At 43.1% G+C, this 26,628-nt stretch overlaps 1 long non-coding RNA gene and 1 other non-coding gene across 4 annotated transcripts in view; both read right to left on the bottom strand.

Moving 5' to 3' along the window:
* Window positions 1-26,628, bottom strand: part of LOC105103526 (uncharacterized) — a 98,415-nt gene that overhangs the window by 21,004 nt on the left and 50,783 nt on the right. For all 3 annotated transcript variants that reach the window (XR_010377832.1, XR_010377831.1, XR_010377833.1), the window contains one exon: window positions 21,605-21,748. This is a non-coding gene — a long non-coding RNA (uncharacterized LOC105103526). The remainder of the gene's footprint in view (window positions 1-21,604; window positions 21,749-26,628) is intronic.
* TRNAG-ACC (transfer RNA glycine (anticodon ACC)) lies at window positions 19,172-19,244 on the bottom strand. Its single transcript has one exon. It is a non-coding gene; the product is annotated as a tRNA-Gly (tRNA).

Here is a 26,628-nt window from a genome sequence, read left to right as displayed (position 1 = left end):
TCTCAAAGTAAACTAGCCATGTGTCCAGTGCTCCGTGGCCACATGGTGCTTGTGGCTGCCGTCCTGGATAGCCAGGTCTAGACCCAAGGAACCTCTCCAAGCCAGAGAGCCACCAGTAGATGGGGAGGCATGGGGAGGAAAGGAGGAAAGATGAAAACTTGTGAGCAGAAGAAAAATGGAGGGAGAGGAGGAGAAAGGAATGAGAAAATAAGAAAAAGATGAGAAAGGGAGTGAACATTTTTCTGAACCCTTGCAGTGCACCTGCCGTTGGATATAATGTGAAGTGCTCAGAAGCGACTTGGCAACAAACTTTAGCATCGTCTGTGTTCTTAAGTGAGAACATTACCTGTGAAGTGAACTCTTGCGGACCCGTGATGACTCAGTAAGTTAGAAAAGTACTTTAACACTCAGTTATGGAAAGAAGTTATTCTGGTTCACAGGCTCAGAGTGTGGAGGCCCAACTGCCTCTGAGAGGGTGACATTCGAGAGAAACTGTTTCTCAGGTTTCTCTTTCTCCTTCCAAAAACCAAGACGCAACACCAGACATCCCCTGAGAGGTGGATCCAGGCTAATGAAATTGCAGTGCAATGCATGAAAAAGGGAGACAATGGAGATTAGAATCTACCTGTGATTCTGGGGAGTAACGAGATTGTTGTGCCCACCCTGAATCCGTAGATGAGGAGCAGACGACAGTCGGGCATATATCGCTACACAGGACATTCATACAAACTACCCATTTCCAGCGTTGTTTAATGGCACGCTCCTTCCCCTATCTGAGGGGAAGGGGCGGGGACAGGCCAGGTTCCTGCTTTCAGTCTGGATGGGGGAATCTGGCTGATCTTGGGGGAGGGCAGAACGGACCTTCAGCTGCAAGGCACAGAGAAAGTGGTACCTGAAATGTTTTCTCCAAATGGAGCAGGTCCAGAAAGCAAGAGAAAATCCGAAGCATTCAACACGAAGCTGGAGAGAAACACATGAATCAAAAACAAAAGTTGACGGAAACAATACACAGATAAGAAGGAGCAGACTCGGACGGTGGAGGCTGGAGGCCGTTGTGTGTGTGTGGAGAGACCTCTGGCTGAGCCTAGAAGGGGAAAGAGCTCGTAAAGGATGTACCACCATGTCTCCACTCCAGTTTAATGGATGCCATGTGAATTATGGGCAAAAATATTAAGTATTAGTATTTTATAAATAGGTTTTATATATTCGCCAAATAACTTAATAATACTCCCAGTGCATCTGCCAGACCTATACTTTAAATGCCCCACACAGATGAGTTGCAGTGAATGGAGCAGACCAAAATTTTCCATCCTAATTTAATTCAGGCCTGGCATCTGGGCGGGGTCTATATGTAGGATTAGCGCATTGTAAATCCATGTTGTTTTCGCTTGTTCCCTCAACTGGAGCCCTGCTCTTTACCCGCCATCCAGCTTTGAAATGTGGAGGCCCGTCCCTTTCTTAGACCACCCCAATCCCAACGGAACAGGCGGAAGCACTCCAGCCCAATGGAACTACTGCTTTAAAAAAAAAAAAAAAAAACACTCAAGACACGATTCCTAATTACTATAGAGAGTTTTCTTTGGGGCAATTTATTCCTTTTTTTTTTCAGTTATTTATATTTGTTCTTTTTACTTCTGTAAACCTTTCTAGAAGCATCTCTCACCTCTCGGTGTTCAATTTCATTTAATCAGGTTTGAAATTTGTTTCATGTAAGGTTTCCGATATTTGCTGCCTGTCTTCTTCAGGAGCAGCAAGGAGGCTGGAGCACGCTGGTGGCCGCAGACCACCAATGGCCTGTAATTGTCTGACAGCGCTGTTCTCGGCGAGGGCGAAGCCTTTAGAAACCCACCTTCTAGTAAAATGCAAGTTCCCTGCCATGCTTGAAATCTGCTCTGAGGCTGCGCAAGAAATGCTACCACTGAAACTCACACAAGACTTGGTGCAGACTGGGGAAGACTGGGTCAGCTCCTAAGCCATCGTGAAATCCACATGGGTTTCCAAACATGGAAGAGTGAGAAAAAAGGTTTTGTGTTCTGTGTGTTCCTAGAGTTTACCTTTCTTTTCGTTCCTTTTTTTTTTTTTTTTTTTTTTTTTTTTGGTGGTTGTTTTCAATAAATGTTACAATTTGGTTTCTTTAACCACCTGGTGGGAGAGAAAAACCGGAGGTGGGGAGTAGGGTGGAGGGAAAGAAAGGAAGAGAGGAGACCCACGAAGCCTGGAAAGAGGAGAAAGAGAAAATCTAAGGCCAGGCAGGACGGTGAGGGATTGAGAACATGGAATGAAGTTGTGATTTCAAAACCAGGCTTTCGTGCTCTCCAGCTGGGTGACTTGGACGAGCTGCTCAGTTCCTTAGGCTTGTTCCCTCAATCATAAAGTGGGAATAATACTTAAGTCTAGCTCATGGGATTGTTGGGTGATTAATTAAAATAACGTCTGTAAAGCAACTAACAAATGTCTGGCACATTGTGATCACTAAATGGTACAAATTATTGTCAATTAGTAGCAGTGATGCAGATGGAATTAAACAGAATGAAATAAAATCAGTACTGTACTTCATTCTGTTCATTCCATCCCTACCGTTTTACGTGTTGGTTTTCTCGCTTTGGTGTCCAGGGAGAGATGTGGTAGTGGAAACTGGATGGGTAGGAAAGTACTTTCAAAGAACGAACTTACAAGGTCATGCAAAAAGTACCACAGAGCCACACCACAACTTCCAGGAACAGAACATAGAAAAAAATAATAGTAATTATAAGAACATATCTCTTGGCAATCACCTCTCTAAGATCTTGAACCAAGCCTTTCATTCTCCTCTTCATAAAATAAAAGTAATAATTTACAGACCTGTTTTCCATTTGCCAAATCTCCGTCCCCGGCACTGCTATCTCTTCCATCCTCAAGCTTATCGCTCTCAACAATTGGGATCGGTCAGGGTTCAGGGTGACTATCCTGGAGGTAGATGAACTTCCATTCCCCTTGACCTTGGCTACCTCCACCTTGTGGTAAATGATCTGAACAAATCTGGAATGGGAAAGGGTGGGAGGCAAGAAGACTAAAAAAGAATCTTGATCGTGCTCCAGAAAGCCTGCTATTTCCAGCAAGAGCCAATTTGAGTGCAATTCACTCAGACAGCCCTAACAACGGTGGCAGTGGTTTTCTTGGCCTTTGAGGATGGTGTAGTAGCTCACTCCGTGAGCCTGAGAGCAGTGAGCCCACCAGGGTGTGAACATTCTGTCCAGACTGAAGCAGTTAACATCTCTTGCTTGGGTTACTTACCAAAGTTTCTGCTCTTTTTTTTTCTTTTTAAGGTGTTCTTTTTTCTGGCAACACCAGTTATGTGTTGGAAAACCTAAATGCATAGCGATAAACTGGATGCAGCCAACTGTCAGGGAAGAGGCCCACCCATCATCCATAAATGTGCTCAATTAAATTTTTAATTCACACACCTCACACAATCATATACGGTATGCGGCCCACAAGAGGTTGCTCTGATGAACTTCGACCACATGCGAGAGTAACGCAGTATCATGATAAAGTAAATGTGTTTATGTATATTGCAATATATTACAGAATGGCATGTGTGTGTGTATTTCATACATACTGAAATATATTTAGAATATACCGAGTTTGTCCATTTCTTCACAGTAGGTACTCAACGAATTCTTGTTGAATAAAAGCATGAATGTGTAATAAATTATTTCATTGGCTGCTCCAGGCAACCCTGTGAGTGAGGAATCAAGAGGAACGTCACTGTCAGCATGTTGTAGCGGCTTGGCCAAGGTCACCCAGCTAGAGAGCCGCAGAGTCAGACTGAAGCCGGGACTCAATGGCCTCCCATCCCACCCTTTACAGTGAGTAGATCTAACCTCTTCGTGAGAAAACAGAAATCACTTGTTTCCTTCTTTACCAAGTAACGTCTCTGGGCTAAATTCATTCCACCACCTAAAGCTAATTTTCTAGGTTCAGGGTTCTCTGGCGTCGGGGGAGCCGAGAGATTACTATCCAGTTCCTCGGGCAGTTTTCATTCTTCTCCACCTCTCCAGAGCCCTCTGGACACCCCACTGCTTTTCTTTTCCCCCTAACATGCTCTTCCCCACTTTCCTTGTTTGTGTTTCTCTGTCTTCCCCTCTCAAGCAACTACTGAACAAGAGAGAGTAAACACTCTCGCTTGGTGGGAAAGAACCACTAGGAATCCTTTCTGCTACTCCAAGCCCTTGAGATACCTTCCTAAGCAGCCACGGTGAAAAGAATTAAAAAGTAAAAGCTCCATTTACAGGAAAGAGGGGAAGCTTAGCTGACACACCAGTCACTACAAACACACACACGTGCCCACACGCACGCATGCACACACAACCCTTAATCCTTAAAAAACCTTGATCTTGGAGAGAGATGTTTGGATTCAGAGTGAATCATTAGCCTCTCATTTCTTTCTTCTTTCCACCAAACATAAGGAACACTGGATAATGAGTCCAGTCAGTGGCTTTTTTATTAACCACTGGATATTTAAAAAAAAAAAAAAAAAAAAGCCAAGCCCATGAGGTGTATCCATCCACCCACCCACCCAGGAGATAAAGAGACGATGGGCAAGAATTGAGGATTTGCTTGAAAACATTTTCTTATTTTAGGGGAATAAAATCAAGTCTCTGAAAATTATGGTGTCCGTGGGTATGAATGCCCACTTAGAATTTAGCATGTTCAGTTCCTTGCTTCCAGGCCCTCCTGGCCAAATTTATTGCCCATGGCTGAAGAAAGGATTTTTTTTTCCCCCATGAAACTTGTTTTGGCTTGAAGTAAAGTTCAAATAATATTTACCAAGATTATTAAAAAACTCTAAAACTTTTTTCTTCTTCAGCATTCAGGGATGGAATGTCAGAAAGTGTTGACATTAATTTTTAAATTAATATTTTTGGAAGAATGTTCTTTAATAAAAGATCAAATGATTACCACAATGTTGGAAATGGGCTGCCGATCGGTAACAATGCTTGTCAACAGCAAAGCTCAGAACTTCACGTTAGCGCTCCCAAGGGTTTGCACACAATGGAAATACAAATTGTTTTCTTAGAATTTTTTGACTTTTCCCCCTTGCTCATCTTCAGCTTTCAGGCTAACCTCAAAAACATTTTTGCTGCTAGCCAGAGAAAGAGTGTTTCTTAACTGGACCATATGGTCCTCATACATGCTCCATCGCCACGTGCAGAAGAATTCTGTAACTGCCCCCTGAGCCATCGGAAAAGACTCCTCAATAACGGATTGTCTTGTATTCGCCCATCTTCCTTTGTTTCAGCACGTAGCTAAGGCAGATGGCAAGAAAACAGAGAATGATCGATGCAAAGTTAAAGTTTTTAATTATTTATTTTGTAGAATGAGGGGGATAACAGATGGTAGGTTTTTTTTTTTAATATTCTTTACTCTGAAATAAAAAGCTGGTACTTTAAAAAGATAGAGAATGAGCTTTCTTCAAACTGACCTGGTTTACAGCCGACGTTCTGCCACTCAGCTGCGTGACCTCAAGAACCTAATTCGTCTCAACCTCATTTTCTCACTTGGAAAAGTAATACAATAAGAATATCTTTCTTTCTGAGTGATTGTATCACACCCCCAGTCCTCATTTTTTAACTTTATTTTTCTCCATAAAAGTTATCATTGTGTAAAATATTCTACATTACTTACTTAACTTGGGTAATCATCTTTTCACGCCCCCTTCCATTAGAATATAAGACCCAGGTGACAGTGACTTTACCCACTGCTGTATCCCAGCCAGCACATAACAGGTACTCAGTAACTATTTATTGAATGTTGAATAAATGAAAATAAAACCCCTAGCACAGTGTTGGGGTGTAAGTCCCTCCCTTCCTCCAAGCGTACCAGTGAACCCACTCCTGCCATGGTCAAGATGCAAGGAATTTAATTTGATGGAGACTTTCCCAGAGTAATGTGCTTATTTAATTCCATCCTTCTCACCCCGCTGCTCTCTGTCACGGCACACCTGGTGGAGAACACTCCTTTCTCTCCCTGCTTTCCTCAGCAGGCACGTCTCCCCCATCTACAGACACAGCCAAGGAGATTCTCAATCAGGACTGAACCATCCTGGAAATGGAGCGAGCGAAACCGGAAGCTCGTCAAGCTGAGAGGCTGCATCTGACCTGAGTTTTCCTCTCTTTACTTTTCACATATTTTGATTTTTTTTTTTCTAAAAAAGCAATATTCTCAGTTTCTCAACATGAGGGTTTTCTTCGCCTTTCTTAGAGCTCGGTCTTCTGTTCAGGTCTGGAGACCATCTGATACATTGGCCTGGACTTCACAACCAGGGACACTGATTCTCCAAATGACCAGGCATCAGGAATGTGCACAGAGCTGAATCTCCCAGGAAGGGGACCAGCCAGCTCCCGCTTTTCCTGGAGTACAGCTGGGGTGACTGAGGATGGAAGCAAAGCTAAGTGAACCATCAGAGGAGGTTATGAGTCTCAAGATAGTCAAAAGTTTTAAAAGCAATGTCAGAATCTGTTCTCTATTTCTGAAATCAGTCATTAAAAAAATTCTAAAGACCCAAGCTTTATTTCATGGTAAACAAAACCTGAACCCTAACTTCCCTTCCTTCTTTCAAGGGAAAGACCATAAGCTTTGGGGGTGGCCAGGTCTGGGCTGGAATCCTGACTCTCTACCTATAGGCATCTGTACAACTTTGAGAAAATTGCCCTTTCCTCATGTAAAATGAGATAGTAACATCTAACTCTTAGGGTTATAATAATAATTCAACCAGTTAATGCTTGTGATGTATCTGGTACAGTGCTTGGTACGCAGTAAGCATTCCGTAAATGTTCACCTGCTTCCCCTTTTCTTACTTCCCTGGCCAAGCTCTCTGATTAACTACGTGAATCTGAGTAATTTATTAAATTTCCCTAAGTCTCAGGTCCCTCAGTTCTAAGATGTGCATAATTCTTATCTCCTAGGTGACAGTGAGAAAACATTATTGTTCCAGCTTCAGGGTCTCGCGTTTCATAAGCGCTCAATACGTAGAAGCTACTCTTACTATTAACTTCCCTTTCTTAAGCACCTGATTCGTATCACAGCCACAGGACTTGTCTTCTGGCACTTTAAATACATGACCTTGTTAATTTAACCTTTAAAGCAACTCTCACTATGAGGCAGGCGTTCTTATTTTTATATCAGAGGTAAAGAAACTAAGACACTAAAAGTTAAGAAACGTGGTTAGATTTACACAGATTGTAAGCATACTTGAACTCATGTCTTCTTGACTTCAAAGTCTGTGTTCCCCCCATAATTACATTATAATGACTCCCAAATTACTATTCTTATTGTTATTTCATCATCATCATCATTATCATTATTATATATCTTTATTATCATCTATTCTTTCTGTCTGTCCTTTGCTAAATCAGACCTACTCTGTACAATGCATGAGTCCCCAGGGTACAACTGTGTCACCTTAGTAGACTGTGCCCAGATGGCTTGCCAGGCCCAGAACACCAAGCCCAAGTGCATTTGGGTCTGGAGAACAGGGTGCAGGCTACTTTGTAACTGTTTGCTTCTTGGGTTTGCATCTTCCTTATAAATGCCCTTTCTTACTTTGGAATATGTCACAGCAAAAGAACATGCAGAAGCCAGAGAGCCATCTTCGACATGCCTGAAAAATGGTTAGAAAATCAGACACCAGCAAGAACCTTTAGCAGAACAGAGTAACATAAAGTTATAGCAAACTTCATTCAGAGGGCAGAGTGCCAGCCAAACGGAGAACGGTGTGCAATGAGAGAACGCAGAGACCCAGGGCTGGCCAGGGGAGTCGGGGCACTGCTGATAGGGAGCAGCACGGCCTGGCATGCAGTAAGCACTCAGTAAACATTAATCTGATAAATGGAGGAAAGAAACCATGTTCGGGACATCAATTGGCAACCGTGAATTCTTAAAATCACAAATATGGAACCTGGGCCCTTTGTGTGATGGTCAGACCCTGGGCATATCCTGTCCTGAACTCCCCTCATTTGGGGAGTGACCAACCTTTCCCTGAGTCCTGTGGCCCCTCCAGCCCTGACCCCATTGTTGAAGGGACCTCAGAGGACGTGCATCCTCATTTTGGGCCTCCTGGTCAGTCTGTCCCAGAGTTTTTAGGTTCGAAGTGGGGGTTCCAATGACTAGGCTAACATGAGAGATGCCAGAGGAGGGGCCAGTGCAGGGCCACCTCCAGTAGGGATGGGACGCTTGAGGCTAATGACTGTCCCCCAAACTCTTAACAGGTTGTCACAGTGCATGTAACTGTCATCCTTCAGTGCTGCATAAGATCTAGAAAGAGGGGATGGGAAAGATCGCCTTCTCAGAGAGGCTGAGTGCCAGCACCTTCCCTTGGCTGCAGCTCCATCCTGGCTATCGAACCACGCTGGCCTCTTCACCCTGCTCCCACCTGCAGGCCTGAGCACACTCTTCCAGATGCTGCATTTCGCCTTGGCAAGAGGCATAGACGAGTCTTCCTGGCAGAAACTGTTGTCTTGGTTTCAAGACATCCCTGATGCTGCTTCCTGCTGTCTTGTTCCTGACTCTCCCTCCCCACACCATTCAGCCTTCACCTCATGAACCCGGAGTTTCCTGGCTTCTGCCTGACTCCTGGCTCCCAGATCTCTCATGCTTGCCAGATTCCGGGCACTGCCAGATTCAGCCAACTGCCTCGTCTGGCCCTGGGCCTTCCTCCCAGGCTTCCCCTGGCTCTTCTGGTCCTGATTCTCAATCTCTGGCCCACCGCCACTCGGTCCTTTATAGCTCTGGCTTAATACCTGCTTGCCCAGCGGCTGAGATCTTGCATCTGCCCCACAGTGATGTTTTCCTAAGAAACCTGGTGCAAACAGACCTAGTACCATGACTGTCCTTATCATCCCCAGGTTAGGATTCAGCTAGAGGTGATGCTGAGAGCTTTCTTTGTGATAAACAAGGGACCCAGGAGGAATATTCGGGGAGGCAGATCCCCAGACTTTGAGCTCTTTGTAGGGAAGGTCTCCCATCAGCCCTCCCTCTTAAAGGAACTTCCATTTTAGAACAGCCAGGCATAAAAATGTAAGGCTACATTCATTAGCATCCTCTTCCAGGCCACCTGATTTTCTCACCACCACTCTCGGCAACACCCACCAATAATTTTAACACTTTAAATATTTCTCCCACTCTCTTGCTATATATTAATTCTTTTATTCATTTCCTATATATTCTTTATGTTTTAAAACACACAATTTATCGCATAAAATCATTTGTGTAAAAGAACATTTCATTGATCCACAACGGAAATGGTTGTTGAACTAACATTTGATTGAGCTTCGGGAATACTGATGTCAAGAGACAGGCACTTCCAGGGAGGGACCCCTCACAGGGTGAAAAGTGCATGATGTCTCCATTTTTGCCCAATGAGGCACACCTTAGCTAGGGCAGTGTTTCCTGAACTTTTAATGTCCTGGCACACCTAGAAAGTGGCCATACTACTACAAAGGACATTGGGGTAAGTGGAGAAGGCAACTTGTAGTGGGAAAAAATTGCTCGGACCTTTGGCTGCCCCAGACCCTGGCCAGCTGCTTCGGGGGTGAGGGCGACCATCTCTCAGCATATCTGTAACTCGCCAGTTTACATCAGAGGGTGGGGTCACATTGGTAACCTCTGACTTCCAATAAGGATCATTCGCTCACTCATTCAAATACTCTTGCGCTCCTATAAAAATTTTGAGTGATTGTACCAGCCCCTAACTTGGGCTACACCAGTGAACCAGAGAGAGATCCCTGTCCCACGAGCTTTGATTACGTTGGGAGGAAACATAAGAAACTTGTATTAAACATAATAAATGAATAGAGTCTATAGCTGTGAGAAGGGATAAGTGCTTTGAAATTAAGGAAGCAGGCGAGGGGGCTGGGAGTGGGAAGGACAGGGCAGTTGCTGAGTGAAATAGGAGGCTCCGGGGACATCTCAGGAGAGAGTGAGCCAAGACTGACGAGCATGAGGATATACGCCAAGGGGACGCCAAGTGGGGCAAGAGAATTACAGGCAGTGGGAACAGCCAGAGCAAAGGCCCTGAGGTGGGAGAGTGTCTGGGGATTTGTAGAAATGGCAAGGAGGCTAGCCTGGCTGGAGACGAGAAAGTGAGGGAAGAGACAAGATCCAGACCAAGGAAGAAATGAAAGATCTCCGCTTTTATTATTTTTTTTTAATGTATTTATATGTGTGTTGCAAATATTCTCCTTCAGCTTATAGTTTATCTTCTCGATTTGTTTTTGTGTCTTTTTTTTAAACAGAAATTTTCAGTTTAATATAGTCAAATGTATCAACTTTTCAATTTTGGTGTGCAATCTTTGGTGTCCCTTTTAAAGAAAGTCTTCTGAACAGAATTTTGTATTTTATTTAAAAGCTTTACACTTTTGATTTTGTCTGTTTAGATCTTAGTAAGCGTGGAACTGAGATATTAACATGGTAATAAGCAAAGGTCTTATTTCTTTTTCCACAAAGATAATCAATAGTTTCAGCTTCCCTTATTCATTAGCCCATATCTTCCTCCACTGATTTATTTAAGCTTTTTGTGGGGCATGGGAGTGTGATTAGGTTTATTATTTATGTTTTTATTTATTTTTTAACGGAGGTGCTGGGGACTGAACCCAGGACCTCGTGCATGCTAAGCACACACTCTCCCGCTGCGCTATACCCTCCCCTGCTTTGATTTTTAATGCTATCCTGTCACTTGTCTCTGCTTTTAAATGAAAGGTATTCTTGGTCTTACCGAGCAGGTCACCAAGCGGCAGAATATTGTCTGCCCTTGCCCTGCTATCTTACCAATTATGACACTGAAAGAGACTATGGAATAAGTGATTTTTAAAAAATAATAAAGGAGCAAGAAAAAAAGCAGCAACACACAAAGGCCTTAAAAACTAGGACCCTCCAACCTAACCAAATTCACGTGTTGAAGATGCTTGCCAATGGGACAGCGCCTGACTCAGACACCAGGAGGAGGTGGCTAGTCCCCTGGCCAACTCTGCAGATTGGTCTGTCTGCTAATGTCCTACCCAACCCTGGGACTCGAAGGGCCAAGTCCGCTACAGAATGCAGTCTTCTTGACAAGACGGGACAGCAGCTGGTGGACAGTTACATTACACGGAGAGGTAAACAGAAGAGAAGGCTGAAATAAGCAGACACACTGAAAGAAAATCCCAGCCAGTAAACCTTTATTTCCAAGTTTCAGCTCCTTTTGCCTGAGCTTCTTATTCTTAAACAGAATGACGTACATCCCTAGGATTACGACTGAGAGTCAACAGGTTAATTTCTTGAAAGGTGAAAATGAACTTACACTCTCCGTATTCTCCTATGGCTCCCCGCCTCCTATCCCGGGTGTCCTGTTCCGAGAGACCGAGGGCAAATCCCCAGTTCAGTGCTCAGCCCCCAAAGCTCACAGCCCCCTCATCCCGCACAAGAGAGCCAGGGAGCTATAAAGGGCCCAGATTTCTCTCCCCGCAAGTGAAACCCAAACGGCTCTGAGCAGAGGCGTGATTACAAGAACGCATCGTCCATTCATTTCTGCCCCAGGCCCAGCGCTTGCCTGCCGGCGGGTCTGGGAAGAAAGCCTGATGCTTACAGCATTTCTATTTTCCATGCTGTGGTGAATTTGGAACCTTCCCCCAGCTCAAGACAGAATAAATTTACTCCAGCACAAATCTCTTGATCATTTCTCCTTCAAATGTGGGAAAACAGGACTGAGAATGTGGAAAGTGCAGAGCACATCATAAATCCAGGGACACAGGAACTCAGAAAGCTGCGGGAGGCACATAAAGGAAGCACTGTGCTTTAATATTATTTTCTGTTTAAAATCGACATGTGTGGTTTCGGACAAAGGCCTTTTAGTGTGGAGGAGAGAAGTTTCAGTGTTTCTCTTTTTGAGAAGCAGAGGAGTGTCGGGGAGAGACAGTGAAGAGATGTGCTCTGGGGTATAATCTGAAGGTAACTAAAAATAAAACGACTGTACTTTCGAATAACTGCCCCAAGGAAGTAAAATCATAGAGCCGTCTTCCCAGGAGGTGAGCGTGTGTCTCCGCGGGCCAGTGATTCCTGTCCCCGTGTGTTACGTCTGCGTGGGAACAGGTGTTTATTGATGAAATCCCCAAGTTGGGCTCCTGGGGGAGAGATTATCAACTATCATTTAAAATGTCCCTGTTCCCGATGCCCTTCTGTTCCACACAGCAAAGATGATCAGAGCTGCCCATTTTCTTGAAGTATTTTGTTCTAAACATTTGTTTTGTTATACAGAGATTCTGAGGTAGATCACATGATGGATAGGAACACAGAGTAACCCAGACTGCCTAGGCTTGAATCCTTACTCTGCTGCACATGGTACCAGCTGTGTAGTCTCGGGCGAGTTATTTAACTTCTCTGGGCCTCAGTTTCCTCCTCCATAAAATGGGGTTGATAATAACACCCACCTCTTTGGGTTATTGAGGGAATTAATTAATATACGGAAAGTACTTAGCGATATACTGACTCACGGGGTTCTGTCATGTTTACTACTCTTAATGAACAAATCCTCTTCACAGCCTGACCTTGAACCCTGACCCTAGTGTCTTGGCTTTCCATCTTTTAAAGGTGGGAGAGGGAGGTGCTGCTCTGAACTGACAGAAAATGATTTTTAAAAACGATTGAATCCACTTGTCCTCCCTTGAATCTACTTCTTCCTCAAGTGGCCACTTGTCAGTTTTGTCCACTTAGCATCCTCCTGTTCAGAGCACAGCACCGCGATGTGGCTTCGGAGAGCTCTGGCTGCGTCTGGATCACCTCCTGGCCAGGCTTCTTTCTATCAGGGACCTAAACTCCCCTTTTCCCCCACTCCCTCACCTCTCCCCTGGGGAAGGGTGGACCTGTGACCCAAGCTTGGCCCATCATCCTCTCTTTCCCTGGCATTTGTGTCTTGAGCATAGGGCACCAGAGAGCGGGGGAGTGGCTGACCGCATGCCACCAGGCTGCACCACCTCAGGGCGCCTGTGATTTTGTTCCTGCCACCCGGACCCCCAGAGCTGGCCCTATCCTTGTCCCTTTTGTGACTCTTTGGTTTAGCTTTTCCTGGAGCTACTCCAGATCCTTCCAATAAATTCCTCTCCCCCTGTGTTAGCCAGAATGTCTCTTTTTGGTCCCAACCGAACATCCTTACTGATGCATCTCAAGGACCTGCGCGCACACAATTCTACCGCAAGAGCACCACTTGGCTGTGGTTGTTGTCGACTCGGGCGCTCTAAGGAGCTGGAAAGCAAGTTACAAGGAAGGAAATACTCCTGGTCCTTTTCATCAGGCACCGAGTTTTAAAAGCTGACATCTACGGGGATGCCATGAAGGTCAAAGAGAGTCATGTCGAGAGGAGGGCTACCCTGCCCTCTAGCAGTGACCGAGTTGCAAACAAAGAATGAGGTGCACATTGTAGGTCAAAGAGAGAGGATACAATGAAGGCAGGTACTTGGCAAGAAGAGTTGGGGGAAATGGTAATAACCAGCCATTGGAAGGAAGAGAAGGGACGGTAGGAAGGATGGGTAAGGAACAGGAGGGTGAAGTGCGAAAATGGGGGCAAGGGAGCAACTATTAAACTACCAGTCTCACTGGTGGAGGGGGGGTGCAGCCTGGTTATTTGTGCCTCAGAGCTTCCCTGAGTCCAGCAGCGCCTTTCCTGCCAGGTAGCTGTGGTCGGAGGGAGGGTGAGGAAAGCATTTTTGACAGTGAGGAGGGGTGTGGACTAACGGAGCAGGAGAGGGGCCCGAGATGAGCCCTCTGACTTCGCGCTTTGGCTTTGGGCTTCCTCGAAGGTGAGAGAAGCCCGGTGGGACAGAGAAGCACGTGATGAGAGAAATCGGGTGAAGGAAGGACCATGAAAAAGAGGAAAATGGCAGAAAGCAGGGCAAAGAACTGAAGTTCAAAAAAAAAAAAAAAAAAAGGATCAGAATCAGCAAGAACCAGACATGGCCTGCTAACTCAGAGCCGCCCGGCCCGTGTCCAGGTGAGGGGCCCCTTTGATAATTTGGCGCCTCTGGTATCCGGGCCACGAAGAGAACAAACCTCCCCATGAATGAGTGACCCAGGTATTTTGTAATACAGGCAGGGATGTATTAGCCATGCTCAGTTCAGGGGCGATTTCAAGGGCATTAGCATTAATATTCTGCTTTTACCCTACTTAGCACTGTCTAAAACCTTAATGTTTCCAAAAACCCAGGAGACCTTTGGATTTTTCTCTCAACTTATCTTGGCGTGACATCTGAGACAGGGACCCAAAGTGAAAGGTAGAAGAAAAGTAGCCCTGAAAAGAGCAAGAAATACAGCAAGATTAATGAGAGGATGCAGGGCCCGCATCCCATTTTGCTAGGAGTCCGGTCCAAATGGAGAGGGCCAAATGAGGCCCCAGGGAGACCAAAGCTGCCAGGGAACAGATGCGCTTTTATCCTTCTAGTGTGAAGACAGGTCCCCCACATGGGATGGTGTGAAGCATGGGCAATGGGGTGTATTTCCCAATTATTAAAGATGCACGTGGTACCCACAAACGTACCTTATCATGCCATTGAAAGAGTTATGTGGATTTTAAGCTTGATGTAAGCTTTTTTCTCCCAAAATGGTTTTTAGTGTCACACACACACACGCACACACACACAGAGTCTTTCTGCTGAATCACAAGCTAGAAGAGAGCTCCAGGTAACATTATATACAGCTAGTGTGACCCACTTCTCCTCTTAACAAGGAGTGCAGGAACTAAAACAGAAATGACAAACAGCACAGCCAGGAAGGATGCTATAGGAAAGAATTCTCACTTAAGAAAAATAACATTTGCTCTGTTATTTTTAACCTGGCTTTATTTATCATGTATTCTTCAACTAGATGTACAAATACCTCATTACCAAGAGCAAAAATTGTCTTTTTGTTCATGGCACACATACGAGCCATTTTTCCCTTTGAAGGGGGGAAATAATTGCCATGCATTGAAAGGAAAAAAAAATACACGGCTACATTCTATGACATGAAAGACAGGCAGAGGACTTCAGTTCCCCAGATCGCCCTCAGTCAGATTTCACGTGAGGCGTCTTAGAAGGATGCACGTCTGTTCCACTCTTCAGATGCCCACAATGCTCTTTCCCTGTAGTCTGAAATTTAATAATTTTTTATTTCTGAGGGCACTTGTCCTTCATTCAAACCTAAAATCACCCTTCTCCCATGATTTTTCTTATTATCTTCTCTGTGAAATTAAAACGTAATGTAGATCTCCATCTAATTATTAATATTTTATATGGAAAGGAAGAATGGTATTAAGAGGAACATTAATCACGCTCACAGAAATGTCACCTGTTATGCCCCAGTAACGGACATTTTTGTTTTATAAGTGACTTTTAAATTTTAGTATCTTTTTTTCTACATTTTAAATTATGGAAAGAGTCAAAGTATACAAAAATGAAGAGAATAGCACAGTGATGCCCATGTACCCCCTTCAATGATTGTCAACTCATGTTTCATTTGTCCTCCCACAATATACTCCCCTCACCCCTCAACAGTATTTTGGGGTAAATCCCAACTGTGATATCATTTCATGAATAAATATTTCAGTCTCTACATCTAAAAAATAAGAACTCAGGGTTTTTTTAATTATAATAAAATTATCACACCCAAAGAAGATGGAAAGTCATTTTCTAATTTCGTCAAATCTCCAGCTGGCATCTGTAGTGGACACTGTACGATGCTACCCTGCTCTCCCTTCAGGACCGGACACCTTCTTCCTCCAGCTGCTGGCAGTGCTACCAGCTGACAGCCCTCAATGTTTCACCCTTTTTCCTCAAAGTCACGCACCTGTCCCTGGAGCTGCCCACATCCAGTGACTGGTCAATGCAGGGTTAAAGGCGCACATGCCTCGCCCCAACTTGGTACCGCCCTGAGGCGCCATCCCGGCTACAGGGCTCCCTGCGGGCTTGGCAGCATCCTTGATGTCTCTACATCTGAGCCCAGCTCTCGCTCTGTCCAGCCCTACTGCTGTTCCTCCCGCCACAGGCCCTGATCCCAGGAGCAGCCCCCAACAAGTTCCCTGCAGCTAGACTTTGTCTCAGTCTACTTTCCAGAGAACACACCTGCAGCAGCATTCAAGTATCTGTTTGTTTTATAATATCATAAAGGACACAAATGAACCATCAGATGAAGAAGTGGGCAGGGGAAGAGGGAGGGCTGCCGGGTTTCCCTGCCCAACTCTGGGCCTGCCATCCTCCCAACCTGGAAGCTCCCTTAGCCTCATTCTTTCTCAGTTTTTATCTAAGTTTCATTACTTGGTCATGATTGATTAAATCATTAGCTGTTGGTAAATGAACTTGATCTTCAGCCACCTTCCCCTCCCTGGAGCTCAGAAGTGGGGCTAAAAGTTCAGACTCTCAAATCACACGCTTGGTTCCTCTGGTAACCAGCCCCCTTCCTAATTCTATTTAAGGCTCATCAGGAGTCACCTCATCCTAATTATAAGAATTTCTAATTTATAGAATTTTGTATTTTTTTACTGCTGCAGCACCCCACTTAGAATGAATCAGAGAGGAAGGGAAAATAGAAGGATGTTGGTATTTACGGAACAGTTGTCACATACCAGCCACACTCCCGGTATATTTAACCCTCACTGTAACTCTCAGATGTTTATATTATAATTATAACCCCCATTTTATAAATGAAGAAAGGGAGGCACAGAGAGGATTGTCCAAGCTTACTTGCCCAGCTAATTAGAGACAGAACTGATATTGGAACCCAAATCTTTCTCACTCCAAAGACATGGCCTGTCAATGAATATATGTATGTTCGTGTATAACTGAAAAATTGTGCTGTACACTGGAATTTGACACAACTTTGGAAAATGACTATAATTCAATTAAAAAAATGTTTTAAAAAAAAAAAAAAAAGACATGGCCTGTCAAATACAATTTCTCTCCAATATCCCTGACCTGGATTTCTCCGCTCAAGTCTAAAGAATATGCTTTAACATTTACTTTCTCTCCTCCTCCATTCCAAGTGTCCTATGAGATAGAGCATTTCATCTCTAGTTCCGTGCTCGTACTTTACAGTCTCACATATTTCAAGTTTTTCTGTTTATAAATAAGAAACAGAGATGTAATACACAAAAAGATTTGAAAAGCCCTGCTGGCAAGTATCAGGACCACCATACACTTTAGCAGAAGATTTCTGACTCAGGCTGGGAAAGAAATCAGGATGTAAGATCAATTCTATTTTTAATTTCAACATTTGGAGTCAGTATTCGGCAAGATTTTCTAATTTTCAGGTTACTAATAGCATCATGATGATAATATCATCAGTGTCATTTTAATGTAAAAGAAAAAATAAACCAAGATTGCTCCCTGGAGGAGTTCTGGGCGGAAACAGGAAGGAGCGGGTGGGCAGCGGACACGGGTAGCCCTGTGTATGAATTAGGTTTGACCTACATTAGAGGAAAACTGCCCCCAAAATTTCCGGACCTATCAATTCTATGTGTTTGTCTTTAGAGGAGCTCGTTAACGGGCCTTGTAAGATATATATCTGGCCCAGAACTGAGCAAGAGGACTGGACTTAAACATCCCCCTGTGTATGGTAATAGGGACTCGAAGTTTTCAGGCGGCACCTCTCAGAGACTGGATGAGGACCCGGGACCTCAGAGCAGATGAGGGGGTTGGGGAAATGATCTTGGTGGAGGAAGGGTACCTGACCAAACCGGAGGCAGCAAGGCCTAAGGAAACATCAACCCACAAACGCTCTGCTGTGGTCCCTGTCCACGCATCCGTGTTCCCCAGTTTTCAGCAGCTTTGCTGTTCTGTGCTTTGGAGAACGAGAGGGACGAGGCTGCAGGTAACACTGTACGGATGGAGAGAGACGTTCCAGAGGCAAAGCCACAGACAGGGGTTGAGCGTTCACACGGAGCAGGGATTGGGGGCCGCTCGTTCCCTCAGAGCAGGCATCACGTACCCCATTCTCCAGCGCCCCACCCCGGGCACCCTCAGGAACCTCACGAAAGGCACCAATATTCCCACACAACAGTTCACGCAGATGTTACAGTAAAGTTGCTCCAGCAAAGTCAGAGGCTGAAAACATTAAGACTATAATAAAAGTGGGAGGCTGTGAAAAATACTGTATCATGGTTTATTTTTTAATTGAGGACTAAAGCTATAATTATCTTTAAGATTATAATGCCTACGATGAAAAACATTTGTTACTTTTTAAAAAAGAGAGACCAGTATTCATTTTCACGACTAGGAGTTACAGCTGGATGCCTCCAGAATACCACTGTGAAAAGCTAGAAACTGATCAATCAGGAAAGACAGGGTCTGAGCACCATGCAAGTTTCTGGGGTGAGGTGGCAGAAGAAGTGATACATATAGGATGCAATTCAGGGCAGTACATTATCTATATTTTACAGAATTTATTTTTATAGTGTTGACTACCGTCATTATTAGCCTTGTCTCCTCCAAGGCCTGTGCTGTTTCTTTTCTGGTATTCATCCTTCCTCTTTTCTCCATTGCCAACTTCTCCCTTTTCTAAATAAGATACAATGACATTTTAGAAAGAAGCTGGTTTTGGAAACATTGTTTTTCCTGACTTGGGACTCAGTTAGCCTGGGGTTCAGATCTTGGGTTCACCACCTCCACATTGAATGACTTCTGGACAACTTTTTCCTCCTACTGAGAAAAGGGAACAGATGTGCCCAACTTCATGCGGCTGTTGTGAAACTTAGGAACAGGCTTCTGGCACAATGCTTGTTATATAAAATTGTGACAATATGTCTTTACGTTCAGTAAACCATGGCGGTGGTAACAGCAGTTTTGTTATTTCCTTTTCTTTCATTCACTCCTCCAAAAACCCTTCCCTTTATACTTAGCTTCCCTGCAAGAACCACCCACCTCTCCTCCTGTTTTCACCAAGGCCCCAAACTGCAAGTATATTAATGCCCTCTCTCTCTCCAACTCTCAGATCCTAAGCAAGATCCCAAAGCATCTGGCTTGGGCTGTTGGAACCCAGATCCATGTTCCTCCTGCCACCTTCTTGGTGAATGTTGCTGCCCCACCCCTCTGAGCCCAAAGGTCCCCAACTCCTCCTGTAACACAGCCAAAACAGATGACCAATTTCAGAACTGCCCCTTCATCCCAATATTGAACAGGGAAAATTTTTTTTTTAATGGAGATACTGGGGATTGAACCCAGGACCTCATGCATGGTAAGCATGCACTCTACCACTGAGCTATACCCTCCCCCGCTGGAAAAAAAATTTTTAAATTATTTCCAAATAAATTTTGAAGCTTGCCCACAGAATTCTCTATGGGCAACATTCATTCATGTGCCTTGGGCTGAATCATATTGTCAGTGAATTTAAGGCCATGTAGATCTCCTAAACCACATAGGTAGAGAGCTAAATAGCCATCTTACAACATGGAAGAAAGGCCTACTGTACGATTGAGTACCTAGGGCAGGTCAGTCAAATTATTAGAGGCTCTAATTATCACCCCCACAGCTGTTAAATTCTTTACCTGCAGCAGCGTAGAGCTCCAGGGGTGAGAAATTCTTTCCTGCCTTAGAAAATGCCCAGGGGAAAAAAAACCCAAAGGATTACCTTCTAATACGAACCTAAGAGATCAAATCTACACTGTACATGAAGACAAGACAGGCAGAGGGATGGGCACCAGCTAATACAGCAAATAACTAATGGTACGGTCAAAAGTCTAGTGCCGATTTCATTTAGAAATTACTTCCTGCTGTGAGACGGGTTCACACACTTGAGGGCTGTAGCTGTGAAGAGCAGCAAACAGTGAAAAGAAGAAAAAAAAAAAAAAGAGTAAAAAGAAATCAAGGACAGCCAGACCCTACAGTATTTTTCACTCATTCATGCTTAATTGAGCTGTAAAGAGGGGAAGCTAAGTTATCAATCAGACACATGGAGAAACATGATGAATGGAAGTGAGGAGACGGAACAGGAGGAAGTAAGATCCTGCAGAAAGGTTTCTGATTCAGAGAGAGAGACGTCTCCTTTGATGATTAGCATTACCTTTTAGGGAAGAAAGATTAAGGTGGACTCCGTAGAAAAGGAGCTTTCCCCAACTTTTCTGTGAATGACCCACCTTATCAAGCACTCCCCCCTCTCCTACCAAATTCATTGTTTGAAATTTCCATTAGCATCCATCTCATAGGAAGTATCAGCAACTTAACTAAGTCAAGAGACTGTAAGAATATGAAGATGAACATATGTATATATATGTATGGCTGAGACATTACGCTGTACACAAGAAACTGACACACTGTAACTGACCATTCTTCAATTAAAAAAAAAAAAAGAAAGACAGAAATTATAGAGTGTCGACAGCTCCCCCAGCTACCCAGAGAGCATCCATTCTCAACGAACATCACCTGTAGCCCCTTCAGAGGTGAAATCAGTTTTTAGTGGCAAGGGTCTGGCTTCTTTATCCTTTTGTTTTCTGTGCCCACTTTTTATGCCTGCACTAGACATTTAAAAGATGACTGATGTGTGAATCACCAAACTTGAAGGCAACTATTCGAAAGGTGTTGAAAGCCAAGTCTCTGAGCTCAAATCCCTAGACTTCTGAAATGTCATGGAAGGATTTCTCAAGAAACTTCAGCCTAGAGCTAAAGCATTAAAGGGGAAGGAGAAGAGGGGAAGGAGAAAGGAGAAGAGAATGGGGGAAAACCTGGACACACATTCATAAGGGTAAAAATTAGAGGGACATGGGGTTACATGATTCCAAGTGTGTATTAAGTAGTGAATGATTTTTAAACTCTGCAAAGGCTCCAGTAAGAGCCAAAGCCCCACCAACATTTGACAAATGACCTTTACTTTCTTTCCTACTGTGTTTGTATTTCCACGGGGAGTTCATTTTTTCTATCCTATGAGCATCTACAATATCTGGGTAGAAACCACAGAATAATATTGCAAAAGATTAAATATGAAATTGACACCCTAGAGGACTCTCTGTTGAGGAAGGTGACAATATCATACACTGTGGCAGCAGACTGTCCTTGGAGTCTACCTACCAGCACAATAGACGCAAAGGGACATCCCCACACCATTTGCCAAAGTCATCTGAGTCTGGGGAACACAAGTCAGGTCGTGCCAGTTTAACATCTGGATTTATAGTTAGGGTTATAGTTAGGTCATTTCTTCTAACTTTGCTGATTTTAGCAGGGGGAGGGGTCATTATATCTATTGATTTGCCACGTAATTAAATTCATCATAATGATCTAAGGTGTCCTCCATAATCATGTTCCAGGGCTTCAAATACATAAATGATGATAATTAACAGAAGCAACTGCATGTTCTTACTTCCATCTCTCAAAACTGAATGGAATGTAACAGAGTTCGTAATGCCAGATACAAGGTGCGACAGAGGCTTGTCTGGTGGCCCTTCTCTGTTAGGGACACTGACGGAAAAGCTGCAGCACACAGACCGGGGCACACGAGAGAGCTGGGACAGTTCACAGCGTGGACCTGGAAGCCACAGGGCTCGCGTCTGCCTTGTGCTCACTGTATGGACTTGGGGAAATTGCCAAATCTTTTCAAAGTTCAGTTTCTTTATTGACCAAAGTTAAGGAATGACATTTACCTTGTTTGGGTTTGGGAAATCATCAAATCATACATCTGAAAGTCGTGTGTCACCTGGGACGTGGTCTATGCTCGGTATTAGTCGTTATTACTGCTCAGTACTCATCATGGTCGTCATCGTCATCATCAGACTGTATCCAGGCTTCTGGCAAGAAACAGAGGGGCAATTTAAAAAGGGTCCACTAAAAAGACTTCTTACAAAGGCAGTAGGCCAGGTGTAGGGAAATCGTGAGGGGATAGTGCAGTGTCTCAGGGGTTGGAATGGCTACCCTTTTACACCTAAGCCTTAATGAAGCCTCAAGGAACCCCCAGAAGGAAGGCTGTGGGGAGGGACTGTCTCATGGGAGCTGCAGTTGCCCCCAGGGGCAGAGCTGGGGAATAAACACCCGGCCCCACTCTCCTCCTGCCCTCCAGCCCCCTGCCAGTGCATTTCATTGGCCAACACAAGGGATGATCAGAGGATGAAAAAGCCCTTCCACAGAGTCTATGTGATTCAGCCTCCCGGGGCTCAGTCCAGGACAGAGAAGGGTGGCAGAGCAAATTGAAGGTATGAGCACAAATTCAGTGTCTGTGAGGCTACAGTGTTACATGACCAAGTCATTTCCTGAGTGTCTAAGACAGGATCTAGCACTAGGCAGCTGCTCAAGAAATATTTTTAAATGGTTAAATAAATCACCCTGTGATATACATACCCTACCTTTTCCAGAATACATATGGCAGGCAAATCATTTGTCATTTATCCCATAGTTTCAAGTTAAGTTTAAGCTTGAGTCTGAAAATAAGGTCCATTCCAGAGGGTACCATAGGTCTGGAAGTAGGATAAGTGGAATTAGGAACCAAAGTATTGGGGTCCAGGGCTGTGCAGAGAGGTGGATGATGACTCCTCCAACCACACACACACACACACACACACACACACACACACACGCACACGCTTGGCTGACAGTGTGAACAATGCCTGGGTTGTGTTTTCAGCCTCTCAAGCCATAACATGCGTGAATGAAGAGTCATCATGGTTGCGACATCTGAGCAAGCGACGGAAAATGCAAGCCCACTCAGCTCACATTTTCCTCTGCTAGAACAAGAAGAGGGGAATTTGCTGCTGACTTCGGAGTCAGTGTTGACAGATGATTTCACATGAAAAACAACACCCTTGTAACGCCATAGCTCGCGCTGGGGGTGATGGAGAGAAAACCTCACTCAGGAAGATAAGCAAGCAGGGCTCAGTGGGCTGCTCCGCACAGCCGGGGACCAGTCAGAAGCAGAGCCCTACACGAATGCTTACTTTGCAAAGTGTTTGAATCCTACGTGTACATGAATCCAAGATTTAAAATGTTTTAAAGTTGTTATGGAGAGTAAAACTTTGGGAAGCGGGAGGAGGTGGAGACGAATATGAACACAACAACTGATCTTCTAAGTGGACCACACTTCCTGGTAACATTTGTCACCCAGACCCTTGCAACTCAGGGGTGGAAAACTGTCCCTGTCACTCTAACCACTTCCTCACATCACCAGAACCATTCCCAAAGTCTTAAACTACAGTAAGAACTCTTTCTAAACTTTAGGGGGAGAAAAATTGGAAAAAAATACATAATTTTAGATCTTATTATAAATCAACTACCACAGTGTTCATCAATGTAATCTCTGCAAGCAAACAACTATTACAGGAGAAATCGTATCTTTGAATATCCCCAATCTCCATGCTTTAAAGATAAAATATAATACGACACATGCAAAAGAATGACACTGGATCATTAACTTACACCATACACAAAAATTAACTCAAAATGGATTAAAAGTTGGAACATAAGACCTGAAACCATAAAATTCATAGACGGAAACACAGGCAGCACCCTCTTTGACAAAGGTCTGGATGATTTGGGGGATTTGACACCAAAAGCCAAGACAACAAAAGCAAAAATACACAGGGGGCTCCATCAAAATAAAAAGCTTCTTCATGGCAAAGGAAATAATAAACAAAATGAAAAGACAATCTACCAAATGGAAGAAAATATTTTCAAGTCATATATCTGATAAGAGGTTAATATCCAAAATATATAAAGAACTCATACAACTTAATAGCAAAAACAAGCAAATAAATCAATTAAATATGGGCAGAATTGGGTTATGAATAGGTTTTTTTTTTCCCAAGGAAGAACAGATGGCCAACAGGCACCTGAAAAGTTTCTCAGCATCACTAACCATCAGGCAAATGCAAATCAAAACCACGATAGGATATCACCTCCCACCTGCTACAATGACTATTATCACAAAGACAAGAAATAACATATGTTGGTGAGGATGTGGGGAAAAAGCAAACCCTGTGCACTGTAGGTGGGAATGCAAATTGCTGCAGCCACTGTGGAAAACAGAATGGAGGCTCCTCAGAAAATTAAAAATAGACTTACTGTATGATCCAGCAAACCCACTTCTGGATATTTATCCATAGGAAATGAAAACACTAACTCAAGATGTTAGATGCATGTATGTTTATTGTAGCATTATTGACAATAGCTAAAACATGGAAGCAACCTAAGTGTCCACCAATGGAAGAATGGATAAAGAATATGTGAGCTACACACACACACACACACACACACACACACACACACACACACACACACAGAGGAATATTATTCAGTCATAAAAAAGACAGAAATCTTGACATTTGTGACAACATGGATGGACCTTGAGGGCATAATGCTAAGTGAAATAAGTCAGACAGAGAAAAACAAAACAAACACTGCATGATCTCACTTATATGTGGAATCTAAAAAAAGAAAAAAAATAAAATATAAACCAAGCAAACAAACAGACAAAAACTGAACTCATAGATTCAGAGAACAGATTGCCAGACCAGTGAGTGGTGGTCTAGGGGTGGGGGTTAAGGGAGTGGGAAAAATGCACAAAGGGGGTCAAAATGTAAAAATGTCTGGTTATAAAATAAATTAGCCCTGGGGATGAAATGTGCAGCATGGTGACTATAGTTAGTAATACTGTATTGTATATTTGGAAGTTGCTAAGAGAGAAAAATCTTTAAAGTTCTCATCACAAGAAAAAACAAATCTGTAACTGGGTGTGGTGACATATGCTTGCTAGAATTATTGTGGTGATCGTTTCGCAATATAGGCAAATATTAAATCATTATGTTGTACATCTGAAACTGATATAATGTTATATGTCACTTTTATCTCAATTTTAAAAGATTAAAAATAACCAACATTAAGAGGTACAAACTACCATGTATAAAATAAATAAGTTACAAAGATATATTGTACAGCACAGGGGAAACAGCCAATATATTATAATAGCTTTAAATGGAGTATAATCTACAAAAATATTGAATCACTATGTCATATACCTGAAACTAATATCATATTGCCTATCAATTGTGCTTCAACTAAAAAAGGAAGTAAAAAGATTGTCAATATTGTGATTACAGCGCAAAACTTATCTGATGTGGATTTTAAAGGCTCTCTCTTGCTGTAGTCATTTTTAACCAGGTCCAACACTACCGCCCAGACCTCTCTGAGAGGAGAGGGGCAAAACGAACCCTTTCACTACCTGAAACATTTCAGTATTTCAATTTCCCATTACTGGTCATATTCACATTCGTCTAAACTGCTTCCTCAGAAAATTCCTAAAGGAAAAAAATAAAGATTTTGCACTAATATTTCAGTAAAGCACAAGAATTTATTTTTTAAGTACACTTTCAATTTTAGAACAGCTTTAGATTCACAGAAAAGTTGCAGACAGCACAAAGGGTCCCCTTAGATCCTGTGCCCAGTTTCTCTGTTGTTAAGCTCTTTGAAACAATAAATTTATCATAACTAATGAACACATATTGATATATTATTACTAACTAAGGCGGTGCTTTATTTGGATTTTAATACATTTTTTAAAAGACTTACTGTGTTAGAACTCTGGGGGAAAAATATTTCACACTAATATATATGGATTTTGACCTCAACTGTTCATTTTATCTGACGCACTTCACTGCTAACTCAGGCGATCTCAGAGACGGTGGACCAGGGGACAGAACACCTGTCCGGAGAAATGTGTTCGTGGAGAAATGTGTTCGTGAAGAAATGTTTTAGCCTTAACTTTGTTCTGCCTTAGAAAAATCATTCAGACTTTCTTTGAGCCTGAATTCTAGTTCTTACAAAATGAAGAAATTGAACTGGCTGACCTCTTAAAGCCCTTCGGCCTGAAAATCTGTTTCTGGGACACCTGAAAACATTGTAATGTTTCCTTGGCAAAGATTCAGAATTTAGGGCTGGAGGTTGTAACTCTGGCTTTGTCACCAATTTTTAAACTAGTTTTTTTAATTTCTCAATTTCTAAATTTGCCCCAAGGCTAATAGTACCAACAGGCATATTAAGAAGCATCAGGTACATAAAGGTCTTCACTTACAAAATGTAGCTAAAATTTATAAAAATTTACAAAGTCAGGAAATTAGCTGATAGCACAGAACACCAGAAACTCTAATTCAGTGTTGACTTGAATGTTGTCCCAGTCTCTTCGGGTCCTCTCCTGAAGGTTTTTCCTGCCACTTCATTTCTTGTCATAACTAACTCAGAAAGACCTAATTTTCTTTTTCTTTAAAATAGAAAAGTAGACTGTAAATTCTGGTAAACAGTCTAGTTAAAATTATTCAGCAGTGATGAAACAGCGTTAAAATATCACACCAGAATTTTACTTACAATATAAAAGCCAGCTTTTTAATGCCTGAATATGACATACAAAATATTGTCCAAACAAATATTGTCTTACTGATTCAAGAGTGAAGAACTATTATAAAGATAAGGCACATTCAGCGATTACAAGATTTTTTTCAAAAAGCGACCAGGTTACATTCCCAAACTAGAAAACTCAAAGGCAAGAAGAGAAGAAATAAGATGTTCACTTATTTGAAGAAAAGATATATTCTGTTGTGGTAAAAACAATCAAATGAGCGTATTTATGGAAATAAGGGTTACAGAGGAAGAACATAATTTCACAGTCCAAGAAAAAGGAGTTTATGAT

Source organism: Camelus dromedarius, chromosome 25, assembly GCF_036321535.1.
Source record: "Camelus dromedarius isolate mCamDro1 chromosome 25, mCamDro1.pat, whole genome shotgun sequence".
Classification (NCBI taxonomy): domain Eukaryota; kingdom Metazoa; phylum Chordata; class Mammalia; order Artiodactyla; family Camelidae; genus Camelus; species Camelus dromedarius.
Note: the sequence above shows the minus strand (reverse complement) of the source record. Positions and strands in the feature narration are given on the sequence as shown.